Raw genomic sequence first — 14,063 nt, forward strand, 5'->3', positions numbered from 1 at the left:
GGGCTAATCCTCCACCTGCGGCGCTGGTACTCCGGGTTCTAGTCCCGGTCAGGGCGCCAGATTCTGTCCTGGTTGCTCCTCTTCCAGGCCAGCTCTCTGCTGTGGCCCAGGAAGGCAGTGGAGGCCCAAGTGCTTGGGCCCTGCACCCGCATGGGAGACCGGGAGAAGCACCTGGCTCCTGGCACCGGATCGGTGCAGCGCAGGCGGTAGCGGCCATTTTGGGGGTGAACCAACGGAAGGAAGACCTTTCTCTCTGTCTCTCTCTCACTGTCTAACTCTGCCTGTCCAAAAAAAAAAAAATGAGACCTAATAACATTTAGAAGTTATCAGAATAAAAAATAAGAACAGGAGAAAGGAGGGCAAAATACAGAGGGAACAAACACACTGTAATAACAAAGCAGTAGACGGAAAACCATCTATACTGATACTTGCATTGAATGGAATTGGTCCAAAAGGCAGAGATTATCAAGTTACAGTTATGTTTTAAAAAGATTCAGGTCTAACTGTTGCAAGGAACCCATGTTAACAATAAAACTCAAATGACTTTAGCAAACATTTTTTAATGTTCTATTTAAACTCTATACACACAAAAATAAACCTGGAGTGACCATATCAATCTCAGACAGTACAATGTGAGACAAGGAATATCACTAGGGATAAAAGGGGCATTGCATAGTGACAGAAGTCAGCTTAGAAAATGTAATGATTCTGAGTGTGTGTGCACCTGACAGCCGAAACTCGAATACAAGAACAACAGATGCGGAGGCACCGCTGGAGCTCGGTGTCCTCCCCACACCCCTCAGGAGCAGGCCCAGTGCTCACACATCCGGCACGGCTGAGACGGACGCGCACACTCCCAACCGCGCTATCAGCGGAACACAAGTCAACCTGACATCTGGAGAAGCTGCCGGCAACAACAGCAGGACACGTGGTCATTTTCAAGTATATCTGGAATATTCACAGACACACCGCACTCTGAAATGAACCTTACAACAAATTTTAGCAAATTTAAAATAATTCAAATTACATAAAATGTGTCTCAGGCCATGATGGAATTAAACAAGCTATCAGTAGCCTAAAGTTGTTAGAAAAACTCTGAACATTTGGTTAATGTGAAACTTCTAAATAACTCACAGGTGAAAGAGAAAACCACAACAGATAACATTTTTTAGTTGAAATCAAAGGAAACAAAATCGAAGTTTGTGGAATGCAGCTGACACTGATTCAAATGCTCACGTTAGAGAGGGAGGAGGGGCTCAAAGCAAGGAGCTGAGCTGCTGGCCTTAGACACTGTAAGAGGAGATCTTCCAAAAGTACACAGAGCCCGGCGCCACGGCTCACTAGGCTAATCCTCCACCTGCGGCACTGGAACCCGGGGTTCTAGTCCAGGCCGGGGCACCGAATTCTGTCCCGGTTGCCCCTCTTCCAGGCCAGCTCTCTGCTGTGGCCAGGGAGTGCAGTGGAGGATGGCCCAAGTGCTTGGGCCCTGCACCCGCATGGGAGACCAGGAGAAGCACCTGGCTCCTGGCTTCAGATCAGCATGGTGTGCTGGCCATAGCAGCCATTTGGGGAGTGAACCAATGGAAGGAAGACCTTTCTCTCTGTCCCTCTCTCTCTCACTGTCTAACTCTGCCTGTCCAAAATAAATAAATAAATAAACAAACAACAAAAAGCACATAGAAAAGAAAATGCATGGATTTCAAATTGTGTTCTCCAAAACATACATGTCTTTTAATTCCGCGTTCTGTGATCTTTTTGAACTTGCCTCACAGAGACGTGAAACCAAGGCAATCAAAAGGAAGAAAATAACGTTTGACCAGAAATTGATGAGTGAAAAAAAGGACAGAAGTGAAACGGTTTTATGAGAAGATCAGAGAGGCTGACAAACCTTGGCCATGCTGAGAACGTTACCAGGATGTGCAGGAACGAGGCGACATCACTACAGATCCTACCGTGAGTGGATGATAAGGAAATATGTCAATTCACTCATAAATTCAGCATTTCAGATAAATGACATGGCTAAGTAACTTGAAAAACACATACTTCAGAAGCTTATTAAAGAACAAATAGACAATCATAGTCTGCTAGAGGAAGTGACTTTGTGTTTGAAAACCTTTCCACCAAGAAAGCCCCAGGCTCGTATTAGACTGTGTCGTGGGGAACACCAGGCAGGCTGCCAGGCGCTGCCGTCCGTTCCAGCCTTAGGGAGAGAGCATAATGAAGTGTGCTGTTGGCTGCACATATGCCCGCGGGTGCCGTTAATAAGAGAAGAGAGTTTTGAACAGTACTAGACATTGGTTTTGTCCTTTTTTTTTTTCCTTTTTTCTTTTTTCTTTTTTCTTTTTTTTTTTGACAGTCAGAGTTAAACAGTGAGAAAGACAGAGAGGAAGGTCTTCCTTCCGTTGGTTCACCCCCAAAATGGCTGCTACCGTCGGTGCTGCACCAATCCGGTGCCAGGAGCCAGGTGCTTCTCCTGGTCTCCCATGGGGTGCAGGGCCCAAGCACCTGGGCCATCCTCCACTGCACTCCCGGGCCACAGCAGAGAGCTGGCCTGGAAGAGGGGCAACCGGGACAGAATCCGGCGCCCCGACCGGGACTAGAACCTGGAGTACCGGTGCCGCAGGCAGAGGATTAGCCTAGGAGCTGCGGCGCTGGCCCTCCTGTTTTCATTTTTAATATGCTAATGTGGTGAATTACATGAATAGCTCTTTAATGCTGAACCAGCCTTGTATTGCTGAGGCGAGCCCCACTGGAGTGTGTCACTGATTTTGGGGGATTTTCCACCCACAGCTAAGAGTGCTGTTGGTCTGTAATTCCCGTGTGATGCCTCCCTCTGGCTCTGACGTCGAGGTAATGGTAGCCACGTAAGATGACAGGGAAGTGAGTCCTTGCCGGCTTGTGCGGGGTCTGCACACAACTGGTCCTCTTTATTTCTTAAGTTTTCGATCTACTATGAGCCTGGAGTTTTCTTCGTGGGAAGGTTTTCAACCACTCTCTGACTGCTAGTACATTATTTTTTCTAATGGAAACGCTGATCGCTAGAATCACTGAATCGTCAGTCAGCTGACGTGGAGAGAGGCTGCCATGCGGCCCTCCGTGGAATCCGCACCTCCACCCGGGCTGACGCACACGGCAGGGGCGAGGAGTGCCGGCTGCGGACGACCTCCAGGCTGGGCCAGTCGGTCCTGCACCTGCGCCGCACAGAACAGTGTTTTTGGAGAAAGTGCTTTGTGAAGTACAGCCATCAAGCCAAGTCATTTCTCAGTCCGGTTCTTACAGACAAGCAATCATTTTACTTTTAAGTTTTATTTTCTTGCAATTATTTTCATAAGGATGCGTTACTTTCCAGGCAGTGTTTTGCAAGGATGATTGCCGTAGGCTTTCTTCTGTAGCCATTGATTTTAGAAAGGTTAATTTCCCCTGGAGTGAAGCTTCTTGCTGTAAATATCATTACAAATATTTTACTCTTCGGCCAGTGTTCAGCCAGTGATGAACCTGATGGTGTGCGCCGCCAATTCCCTTTTGTCTGGGTTATTCTGGTCAGCAGGGCGCGTTGTGATTTGCCTGACTCCTCACTTCGCAGCGTCAGAAAATCGGCAGCCCCGCGTGTCTCCACACAGCGTCGAGGGGCAGAGGACCTGCGTGTCAGCCTCGGGGTGACAGCCACGACATGGACGGAGATCGCAGCGAGACCGGGTCCGCGAGCTCTGTCCAGTGCTCACACTGTCGGGGACCACCGCCCGTCACTGGCTACGCAGCTCGTTCCTCAGGCCGCCGGCTTTCCCTCGCAGCCCCAAAGTAGCACCGAATCGCGAGGGGTCTCGCGGAGTGGCCGCTCAGGGCGCTTACAGGTGAGCCAGTTCCCAGGCAGGGGCAGCTCCCCCCTCCTCACTTCTCTGATGTCTGCAGGAAGGGCTGGGACCGCCTCACTCCAGATCCTTGAGGGCCCGGGGCCGACTCTGTCTTCATTCAGTCACCGCCACGGCTCAGTGACGTCACCAGATCTCCCCAGGGTTCCGCGACGGGAGGAAGCGTCTACACCAGCACCCCCACCTGATCCCAAATCCGCCTTCCCACCCAGCCTGCGTGGCCACTGCTCTGGGACCGGGTAGCACCTGCCGTGCCCTTTCCTGGAAGAGGCAGGAGCTCCGGATGTCGGACACCCGCGAGGTGACTGCCAGTTCTGGTGAACGCGGATTCTCCACGCTCGGGAACACAAGTCACAAACAGAGAGTGTGTGTCACACAAAATCCTACGAGCCTGGGGGCCTCATTCTCCCTGCAGGAGACGCCCCCCAGGGAGGGGGCCTGTTTATCCTCCACGGCCCGAGCTGTGAGTGAGGGGAGAAGGGAACCTTTTTTTTTTTTTTTTTTGGTCAAGAGCTATTTGGATATTTATAGCATCATCCACAGGCCACACAAAGTTACCAACTTAAAGCTTAGCCTGCGATGGATGCGTTGGATTCCCAGTCCACCTGGGGCTGCTTTGGCAGAACCAGACCCGTGATTTCTCGGGCCTCGTGTGAACCCCTGGCTGGACGCTCCCGAGTCCTGCGACGCACAGGACTGGGTCACGGTCTCTGGAAAGGATTCGGTGGCTGAGGGTCAAGGTAGATCCACTAGATGACCATTTGGTGGGGGGACTGGAGGTTGCATGCCCTGTTTCAGCTTCCGATGGCCGCCCTGAGGCCACCCCTGACCCAGCTGCCCATCTTGGACACAGAAAGGTGCAGCCCACCGGATGTGGACGGAGGCCACCCCAGGCTCCCCTCCCCAGGGCTGGGGAATGAGGTCTTCCTTGGTCTTTGCAAACAACGTCGGGCACACACGTGGCTCCGTGGACACAGCGAGCTCAGTATTTGGCTGTGTGAAGCCAAGCTTCCCGGCAATGGAGGGTTAAATCCTTGCGGGTTTTAATTAGATCGCTGTGTTTCCAGCCCCAGTCTGCAATATCAGGAACAGAGATGCGCAATCATTCCCACATTCAGCTGGAGATGGGAAGAATGGCTCCAATCGCTTCCTCCATCAGACAGCTCCAGGTTTAAACCACACTCGGGGTGGCCGGGACATCTCATCCTGCAGTCCCTGGGCGAGACCCTGGCAGGCTGGGCAGGAAATTGAACTGTTCCTCCCCAGGAAATAACAGCACTCTGTCAAAATCTACAGAAGAACACGTGTCCAGAGTCCCTGTCGCGGCCCACCTTATCTGATCGGAGGGTGAGAGCGACTTGCAGCGTCAGCTCAGGGGGGCGTCTGGCGGGGCTGCGCCCACGGGCGGGGGCCGGATCCAGGAGCGCCGCTCCGTAAACGTGCACACATCCCACCAGGCCCCGCAGAGGGACGTGCACAGGGTGTGACAGCTCCGCGGTGAGTTTGCGCCACCAGATTCTGAAAACAGTCGTCCTTCACGGCACAACCAGACTGAAGGGAATGGCTCCCGGGAAGGAGGCAGTGAGAGCTGGGTTAGCAACTGCTGAAGTGGCCAGCTGTGTAAGCCTGTATCTGACACGATCAGTTACATGCCACACGCGTGCCGCGTGTCATACAGGACACGGTACACAGCGTGGTCTGTGTTCTGTAGAACGTCATGTGGCGTGTACCGTGTTTCACATATCACGTGTCCCAGTGAGGTCACCGGATGACTGGCCCCTGAGGTCCAAGACTGCAAGAGCCCCAGGGGTGGGTATTTGCCACACCGACTGGGGACGCCCGCGCCTCATGCCAGAGGGCCTGGGTTCAAGTCTCTGCTGCGCGGCTTTTCCCAGCTTCCTGCGAGCACACACCTGAGAGGCAGCAGGTGCGGCTCGAGTAGCTGGGTCCCTGCCCTCCGTGGGGCACCTGCATGGAGTCCCAGCTCCCAGCTCTGGCCTGACCCCACCCGGGCTGCGGTGGGCAGCGGGAGAGTGGACAGGTGACTGGGCGCTCCCTATCTGTCTGTCTCTGTCTCTTCGGTTCTCAGAGAGATGCCACTGGTACATAATATTTTTGCAAGATGAGCGTCCTAGGACTTAGTGTGATGGTAGAGGTCTCCCCTCCCGAAGGCAGGGCCCTGTGCCAGGGCCGGGGGTGGCCCTGCTGGGGGGCCCCGGGCAGCCGTCAGATCTCGGCCTCCCCGGTGCCCAGGCTGAGCAGGTGATCTGGGGACGCAGCAAACGCGGCTGCATGACAGGGAAGCAGTCAGCGCCCCTTCAACCTGGCCGCACGATTGGACGAAGGCCCTTTGAGATGAGGTCACTTAACCAGTGAGAGAGGTCACTTAACCAGTGAGAGAGGTCACTTAACCGCAGTGGAGAGGGGAGAGGCAGCGTTTCTCCAGCGGGTGGGGCGAGGAGCGAGGCATGGCTGAATGGGTTGAGTCAGGCAGGTGGTCACCCTCGCCACGGCTGCTTTTACCGGCCTGTAACAAACTCTGTGGCTTACGACACGCAAGGTCGTTCTCAGGGAAGACGAGCGGTCAACTCCAGGCGTGTCAGCGCCGCCCCGTGCCTGGGCTCCCCTGGCCGCACCTTCGTGGTCCATGGCTCCCTCCCCTTCTCTGTCTCGGACTCCACCTCTGCCCTTGGTCTCCGTGCGCTGATTCCAACCGCGGCCTCTCTCCTGCAGGGTCCGTGGGCACATCGCACACCCACGGAGAGGTGGAGCTAATCTCGCCGCCTCGCCCCACATCTGTAAACATCTGGGATTCGTCCCCCTTCTCCAGGTGGGCTCGGTGTGGAGTCCTCTGAGCTGGAGAAGGCGGCGTGTTCCCGTGTCTTCCCCCGAGTGTTCTGTGACGTCCACTCGGTCCAGCTCCGGCCCGCCGCGTTCGTTCCACAGGTGCCGGGGTTTCCAGCTGTGGCACGGGTTTCTCTGTTTCTTCCGGCAGTTACCGCCTCATGAATGTCCATCCTGTGGTTTAGTGGGTGCCAGTTAAGGACTGTGGGGTTTCTGTGTTGGGATTCCTCACCTTACCATTACGTAATGTCCCCCTGTGTTCCTGATTTTTTTTTTCTTGTTCTGATGTCTGGTTTGTCTGAAATTAATATAACTACCTTAGTTTTTTAAAAAATATTTATTTATTTATTTGATAGAGCTACAGAGAGAGGGGGGGAGACACAGAGAGAGATCCTCCATCCACTGGTTCACTCCCCAGAGGACCACATGGCCAGGGCTGGGCCAGGCTGAAGCCAGAAGCCAGGCTCTTCTTCTGGGTCTCCCATGTGGGTGCAGGGGCCCAAGCACTTGGGCCATCACCTACTGCTTTCCCAGGCCACTAACGAGGAGCTGGATCAGAAGTGGAGCAGCCAGAACACAACCTGGCACCCATATGGGATGCCGGCATCCTAGGTGGTGGTTCTACTCACTATACCACAACACTGGAGCCCTAGTTTGCTTTTGATTAGCGCTAGCATGAGGCATTTTTTACATTGATTAAAACAGTATCTGGGGCCCGTGTCGTGGCCCAGTGGGCTAAAGCCACAGCCTGCAGTGAGAACACCCCATACAGGCACCGGTTTGAGTCCCGGCTGCTCCTCTTCCCATCCAGCTCCTTGCTGATGCACCTGGGAAAGCAGTGGAGGACGGCCCAGGTGCTTGGGCCCCTGCACTGCGTGGGAGACCTGGAAGAAGCTCCTGGCTCCTGGCTTTGGATCAGCTCAGCTCCAGCCGTTGCTGCTATTTGGGGAGTGAACCAGCAGATGGAAGACCTCTCTCCCTGTCATTTCTCTCTCTCTCTAACTCTGTCTTTCAAATAAATAAAATAAATCTTTAAAAAAAAAACAATGTCTAAGTTACATATTTGTTATGTGTATGTGGTCTGTAATGTGACCTTCATGTGTCTCATATGTAACCACTGTGCAGTGAGCTACTGTCAAGTTAACCAGCTCCTGCATCACTCACAGACGCCTCTGTGTGAGCATGTGTCGTCCAAGTCCTGAAGTCCGCTGTGGTCCGGCTTGCTGTTAGCCACAGGAAGTTTCTACTGAAATACCTTCTGGTTAGGAGGCCTTCGCTCCCACGTGTCTTGTCTCTGCTGAGCCCATCGATGTCGCTGTTCACTTCTGTTGCGTGGCTTGCTGTTTCGCATTTGATTCCTCTCAGAGTTGCAGAATCTCTGCTTACGTTGCTGGGATTGCCCCGCGTTCTTCCATCGGTTTGGGCGAGAACGTGCAACGCAGGTGGGCGCTCCTAACAGCGCAGGTGCACAGTACCGGGTGGTTACCTGCAGGCACACAGTGCATGGAAAGTCTAAGCACGGGAAGGCCCTGTACGGCGCCCTAAGTGCTGGTCTCGAACAGTTCCTGCAAACACACGGGGGAACCCACGTAGTCACTCGTGCATTCTGTCAACCTGCGAGGGACGCTCCTGGGCCCTGTTGCCCGTTCCCCAGGACGCGAGGGCTTTGCTCTGAGACGCCACCTTGTGCGCCGGCTCATCTGCGACAGGCCGTGGTGTGGCCATCTGACCAGCGGCGGGAGGGCAGGACCTGGCTCTCTCTTGGCCTTCTGATGCCTGCACACCACTGTGCTTGGCTGACTGCAGCCAGTGCTTGGATCTGGGAGACTCAGGCCACCGTCCCACCCTGACAGGAGGCGTCCACGTGGGGGACGCGGCTGGAACTGGGTGGGGTCTCGAGCTGAGCACACAGAACTTCACAGCTTATTGGGATATTTAGCTTTTTGTAATGAAAAAGATGGACGTGGATGTTTCCAATCCAGGGCGCCTCGTGGCTTTGACGCGAGAGTCACACGGCCGGAGGCCCCTCCCCACCAAGGGATGGAGCTGTCGGGAGCCACCAGCGGGGCGGCCCTGCTGTCCCTCACCTCTGCTGCACGTCTGTTCTAAGGGGTTTGTGGAAGAATTCGCTGTGGGACCCGTGGCCACACTGGAGCAGGCAGGTTGGGTGCACAGGTGAGGCACGCCAGCGAGGGGGAGCGGACACGGGGGCAGCGCTGGCCGAGGGTCCCCTGTCCTGGGCCTCATTGTCACCTGTGCTCACAGCTCGGTCACCCTGCGCCGAGCGTTATGCCTCACTCCTGGGCCTTGTTTTCCAGGGTTGCATATTCCATCTCCGTGATCTTCCTGGCAAAGTTGGCAATGAAGTCTGGCCTGGCTGCCAGAGGGGGGCGCCGATCGGTGCCCAGCGGCCTCCACTTCCCCCAAACGACGTCTGTTTCCCGGTGAATTCGGTGACAGCGCACTCACGCCTCTCCTGCTGTCAGTGGAGCCAGGACCTTGTCCCACGGAAACCCCGCAGCTCCTCCGCCGAGGCGACCGCGGGTCTGTCCCCCCACTGTGATGTCACAGGGCCCCAGGCGGCCTCCGCTGGAGGAGAAGGCAGTGGTGGCAGTGTGAGTTGTGGGCCAGCAGCCTGCTTGTCGCCTCCGGACACCAGCCCTTGGGCCCGCCCTCCGGGCCCCGTCTCTGTTCCTGGTGGGGTCGGAGCCCAGTCTGCGTCTCCTGCCGGCCCCGTGTGTGCAGTGGGCCCAGGAAGCAGCCAGTCCCGGTGCTGACCCACCCTCCTAGAAGATGAGAGACTCTGTGTGGGTGAATAAATCATTCGTTAGCGAAAGTGCAAGTTTTGGAAAGATTAGCAAGCAGCAGGGCTGGGAAGTGGAGTCGGCACCCCCAGCGCCGCGTGGCCTGAGTCCTGTCGTCTTCCCATCCCCCCACCTGCTCAGTGGCGTAGGACTTGCCCCAGAACTGCCCCTTTGTCTCGGACAGAGCCCCCTCCCCTACCACAGGCCCCCCGGGGTCTACAGAACCACAGCTCTGTCAGGGTGCCTGGTAGACAGAGCAACGCTGTAGGCCCAGGGTGGGTGACATCACGCCCTGGTGTCCCCGCCCCCACGCCGCCGTGAGAAAGGCCCCCAACGTGGAACTGACGTAGGCACCTGGAGAACAAAGCGAGCTGGACTCACTGGCAGCTGACACACACACACACACGTGCGCACACAGACACATGCACACGTGCACACACACAAACACCCACACGCGCGCACACACGTGTGTGCACATACTGCGAGGTCCAGGACGCGTCCAGGAAGGGCTGAAAGCACACGGCCGCCTTCTCTGATCCCGGGGAGCCCGTGGCAGAGACACGGGCTGAGACCCACAGCAAGACACACAGCAGCGAGGACGCACTCAGCGGGCAAGCGGAGCCAAACGGCCCAGACCGAGAGAGCAGACGGCGTCCCACACGTCTCAGGCTTCCGTTAAACGCAGAGGGACTACACTAACCGATCTGTCAAACCGGATCCAAAACAGAAAAGCAAACAAAACCAAACGTGTGTTCTGGGGAGACAAACGGGGAGACGGCAAACAGCAGGGAGGTGGGAAGCAGGAGGGGTGGGCGTTCGTGTGTGGGGTGAGGCAGGGCCCGCGACCCCGGGCCTGGGAATGCAGTCGGTCCCCTGGTCAGGGAGCTGAGTTGGCCTTTCAGGGGCCTGGGGGTGGGGAATGCTCCTGGGCTCTCTATGTGGGCCCTGCATAGCCCCCCAGATCCGTGAGCGTGGCGGAGGAAGACAGCAGAGCCAGCGCGAGACAGCGGTGACTGTCGTGGGAGACACGGGGGAGACACGGGTGGGCCCTACCGCTGGCCCTGACCTGAGGCAGGGGTGAAAGCCAGGGCTGGGGTGCTGTCAGGAGGGAGGGCACGGTCTCGCAGGAGCCCCAGGGGACACACAGGGCACCGGGAGCCCGGGGCCAGCCTTGTCCCCACAGGCACGGGTGACGGGCAGTGCTGTTGAGCCGTGCCTCCACGCACCTTTGCACGCGGTCTGTGGGTGGACAGCTGCCTCCCTGTGGGTCGGGGGAGCTCGTGGCCAGTGTAGACCTCACCATAGGACAGGCCCCTGCGCGGTCTCCTGGGGTCACTCACCCCGCATTGCCTGCTGCGCTGTGCAGGAGTCCCGTTGTCCCGTTCTAACAGCCGTCAGTGTCATCAGGGCTGCTTTTATTTTTCCCAGTTTCTAGCAGATCGAGTAGGGGTGCGTGCCCCCTCTCTCTGTGCGACTTCCTGTGTCGGGAAGAACTCCCGATAGCAGAAGAGGGATGTGGCTCTTATTTGCTGTGTTCAGGACGCGATGCTCACGTGACAGGCGCACATCAAATGTAGTCACGGACAAACACAGCACCGCAAATCATCCCACTGGGCGCGGGGATGCAAGGAAGTACGCGCTTCCGGGAAGGCTACGCAAGGGTCAGCCCTTGGGTTCGGCACGGCCCTGGACACAGGCCCTGCCCGTGAGTCGCCTCCCTGGGCTCCCGCAGGCCCCGTGCAGCGCGCGCTGGTTTCCACATTCACTCCACGGGGGACGACACCCGGAGGCAGGGGACTAACGCAGGTGAATCCAGCAGCCTACACACGGTCGAGGAGTCGCTTAACTAAGCACAATGGATGCCTGGAGGGTGCCGAGTGCGGTGTCACCACGCATGCGCAGCTGCTGGAGGAGCCGCCCCTCTGATGAAAGACACCATTAGGCTGCTGCACCGGGTGCTTGATAGAGCGTCAGGGCGCCGCCGCGCGCCGCGCTCTCCCGCCCCGGCTGTGGCGGCTCCGCCTGGCCCAGCAAGGCGACGTCCTGTGTGAGACCCTCTCGTTCTGTTCTGAGCCCTAACCCTCTCTCCAGGGCAGGCCTGTAACTGCCCTTCCCCGAGGACAGAGGCATCCGCAGGCCCCCGGGCGGCTCTCGCCCCACTGGGAAGTGTGGGGGCCACAGCCCTGGCGGGGCCTGGGGGCTGAGAGCAGTGCAGGGCAGGGAGCGGGGACGTGCGGGCCCCTGCCTGCCTCGGCCGCTTCAGCCGCGTCTTCACCCGCAGAAAGCTGTCTTTTCCCAGCGACAGACGTCGCAGCCTTGCTCCGAGTGTTGCGAAAGTTCCCGCGCAGAGGCAGCTGTCGGCAGTGAGGGGCAGGATGGGCGCGCTGCCCACGTCCTGGCTGCCCCACCCGGGAAGTCTCGCGCAGGACAGGCCGGCCGCGTCCTCCGACAGGCAGACAGGACGGCCAGCCCGGGGGCTCTGCTGAAACGGCGCTGCTGACCTTCACGGATGCCTACTCCTACCCCTACCCCTACCCCTACCCCGAACCTTACCCCTACCCCTACCCCTAACCCCTAACCACTACCCCTACCCCGAATCCTACCCCTACCTCTATCTCTACCCCTACCCCCTACCCCGAACCCTACCCCTATCCCGAACCTGAACCTTACCCCTAACCCTACCCCTAACCCTAACCCTACCCCTACCCCTATCCCTACTCCTACCCCTACCCCAAATCCTACCCCCTACCCCTACCTCTACCCCTACCCCCTACCCCTGCCCCCTACCCCCTACCCCGAATCCTACCCCTACCCCGAACCTGAACCTTACCCCTACCCCTACCCCTAAACCTAACCTAACCCTAACCCTACCCCTATCCCTACCCCTACCCCTACCCCTACCCCTAACCCCTACCCTTACCCCTAACCCTACCCCTACCCCCTACCCCTAACCCTAACCCTAACCCTAACCCTAACCCTTACCCCTAACCCTACCCCTACCCCTAACCCTAACCCTAACCCTACCCCTAACCCTAACCCTAACCCTAACCCTAACCCTAACCCTACCCCTACCCCTATCCCTACTCCTACCCCGAACTCTAACCCTACCCCTACCCCCTACCCCAAACCCTAGCCCTAACCCTAACCCTAACCCTAACAAGGACAGACAGAACCGGAGCTTGAGAGGGGGAAGGATCCCCAAGCAGTGCGTGTGGGTCTCAGAGGCGGATGGCAGGCTCGGGGTTCTGACTAGTGTGCCCAGGGCTGTCCTCCTACGTCCACGGTCACACTTTCCCGGGAAACTCGCAGCTTTGTTCCCAGGTACAAAGCCGGCCCGGCCCGAGGATGCCTGGGCAGGCACCCTACGCGGAGGGGGTCTCGCAGCACCTCTGTCCAGCACAGAGAAACTCCGGTTCCTGGGGCAAGGGTGCAGATGTGGCCATGCTGCGTCTGAGGCTGCCAACCAGAGAGCGCAGTAAGCAAGATGGGGTGCCGGCTGTGGGAGACTTCGGGGGGCCTGGAGAATTTTTTTAAGATTTATTTATTTATTTGAAGGCACAGTTGGAGAGAGGCCGAGGCAGGAGAGAGGGTGTTTCTTCCAACTGATGGTTCACTCCCCAAGAGGCCGCAATGGCCAGAGCTGCGCTAATCCGAAGCCAGGAGCCTGGAGCTTCTTCTAAGTCTCCCACGTGGGTGCAGGGGCCCAAGCACTTGGGCCATCTTCTACTGCTTTCCCAGGCCACAGCAGGGAGCTGGATCAGAAGTGGAGCAGCCAGGACTTGAACCGGTGCCCATATGGGATGCCGGCACTGCAGGCAGCGGCTTCACCCGCTACGCCACAGCGCCAGCCCAGGAGAATTTCAGAGTGCATGGTGTTTGCAGAACTCCCCCCCCTCCCCGCCTTGCTTTGTTTGCAGTGGGTTCTGCGACACTCACGGGGGCACCTGCCCACCCATGGCAGCCACAGTGGACGTCTGACGTTGCCTCCGTCTCCAGCGCACCCACGAGCCGCCCTTGGATTGCTTTCCTCAGCTGGAGGTTAGCTCGGCCGGCACCTGTTTTGGGACTTCCCTGAGCCCGTGTGACATGTCTGCAGTCGCCGCCCCCTCGGTCCTGCTCCACTCTGAGCACCGCCATCCTCCTCCCTGGACTGCGATGTGGGTGGCTTCTGAGCTTCTCAGGTTTGAAGGAGAGGCCCCGCCCCACTTAAGGTCAAAGCTGCAGAGCTGGGCGCCCGCCCCTGCCACAGCGCCTCAGCCCCTCCCCACCAGAGCAGCGAGGGTCTCCTCCCAGGGAAGATGACGCCTCGGAGAGAGCGCCTGCAGGTGCCGGCCCCCAGGGGGTCTCACCAGACACTCAGAGGCGAAATCCATGATGGGCCATCTCTGTCATACGCGGGGTGGGCTGCCGGGGGTCTGCGCGCCCGGACACAGGGGCCAAGCCTGAAGAGCTCTGTCTTGTCAGTGGCAGGACCCTGGGTGAAGACAGGGAGGGAGGGAGGGAGAGAGGAGACCGCCCAGCTGTTCCTGGCACACTGCACAGAAGC

This window comes from Oryctolagus cuniculus, chromosome 14 (assembly GCF_051225735.1).
Source record: "Oryctolagus cuniculus isolate XC-2025 breed Fujian yellow rabbit chromosome 14, ASM5122573v1, whole genome shotgun sequence".
NCBI lineage: Eukaryota > Metazoa > Chordata > Mammalia > Lagomorpha > Leporidae > Oryctolagus > Oryctolagus cuniculus.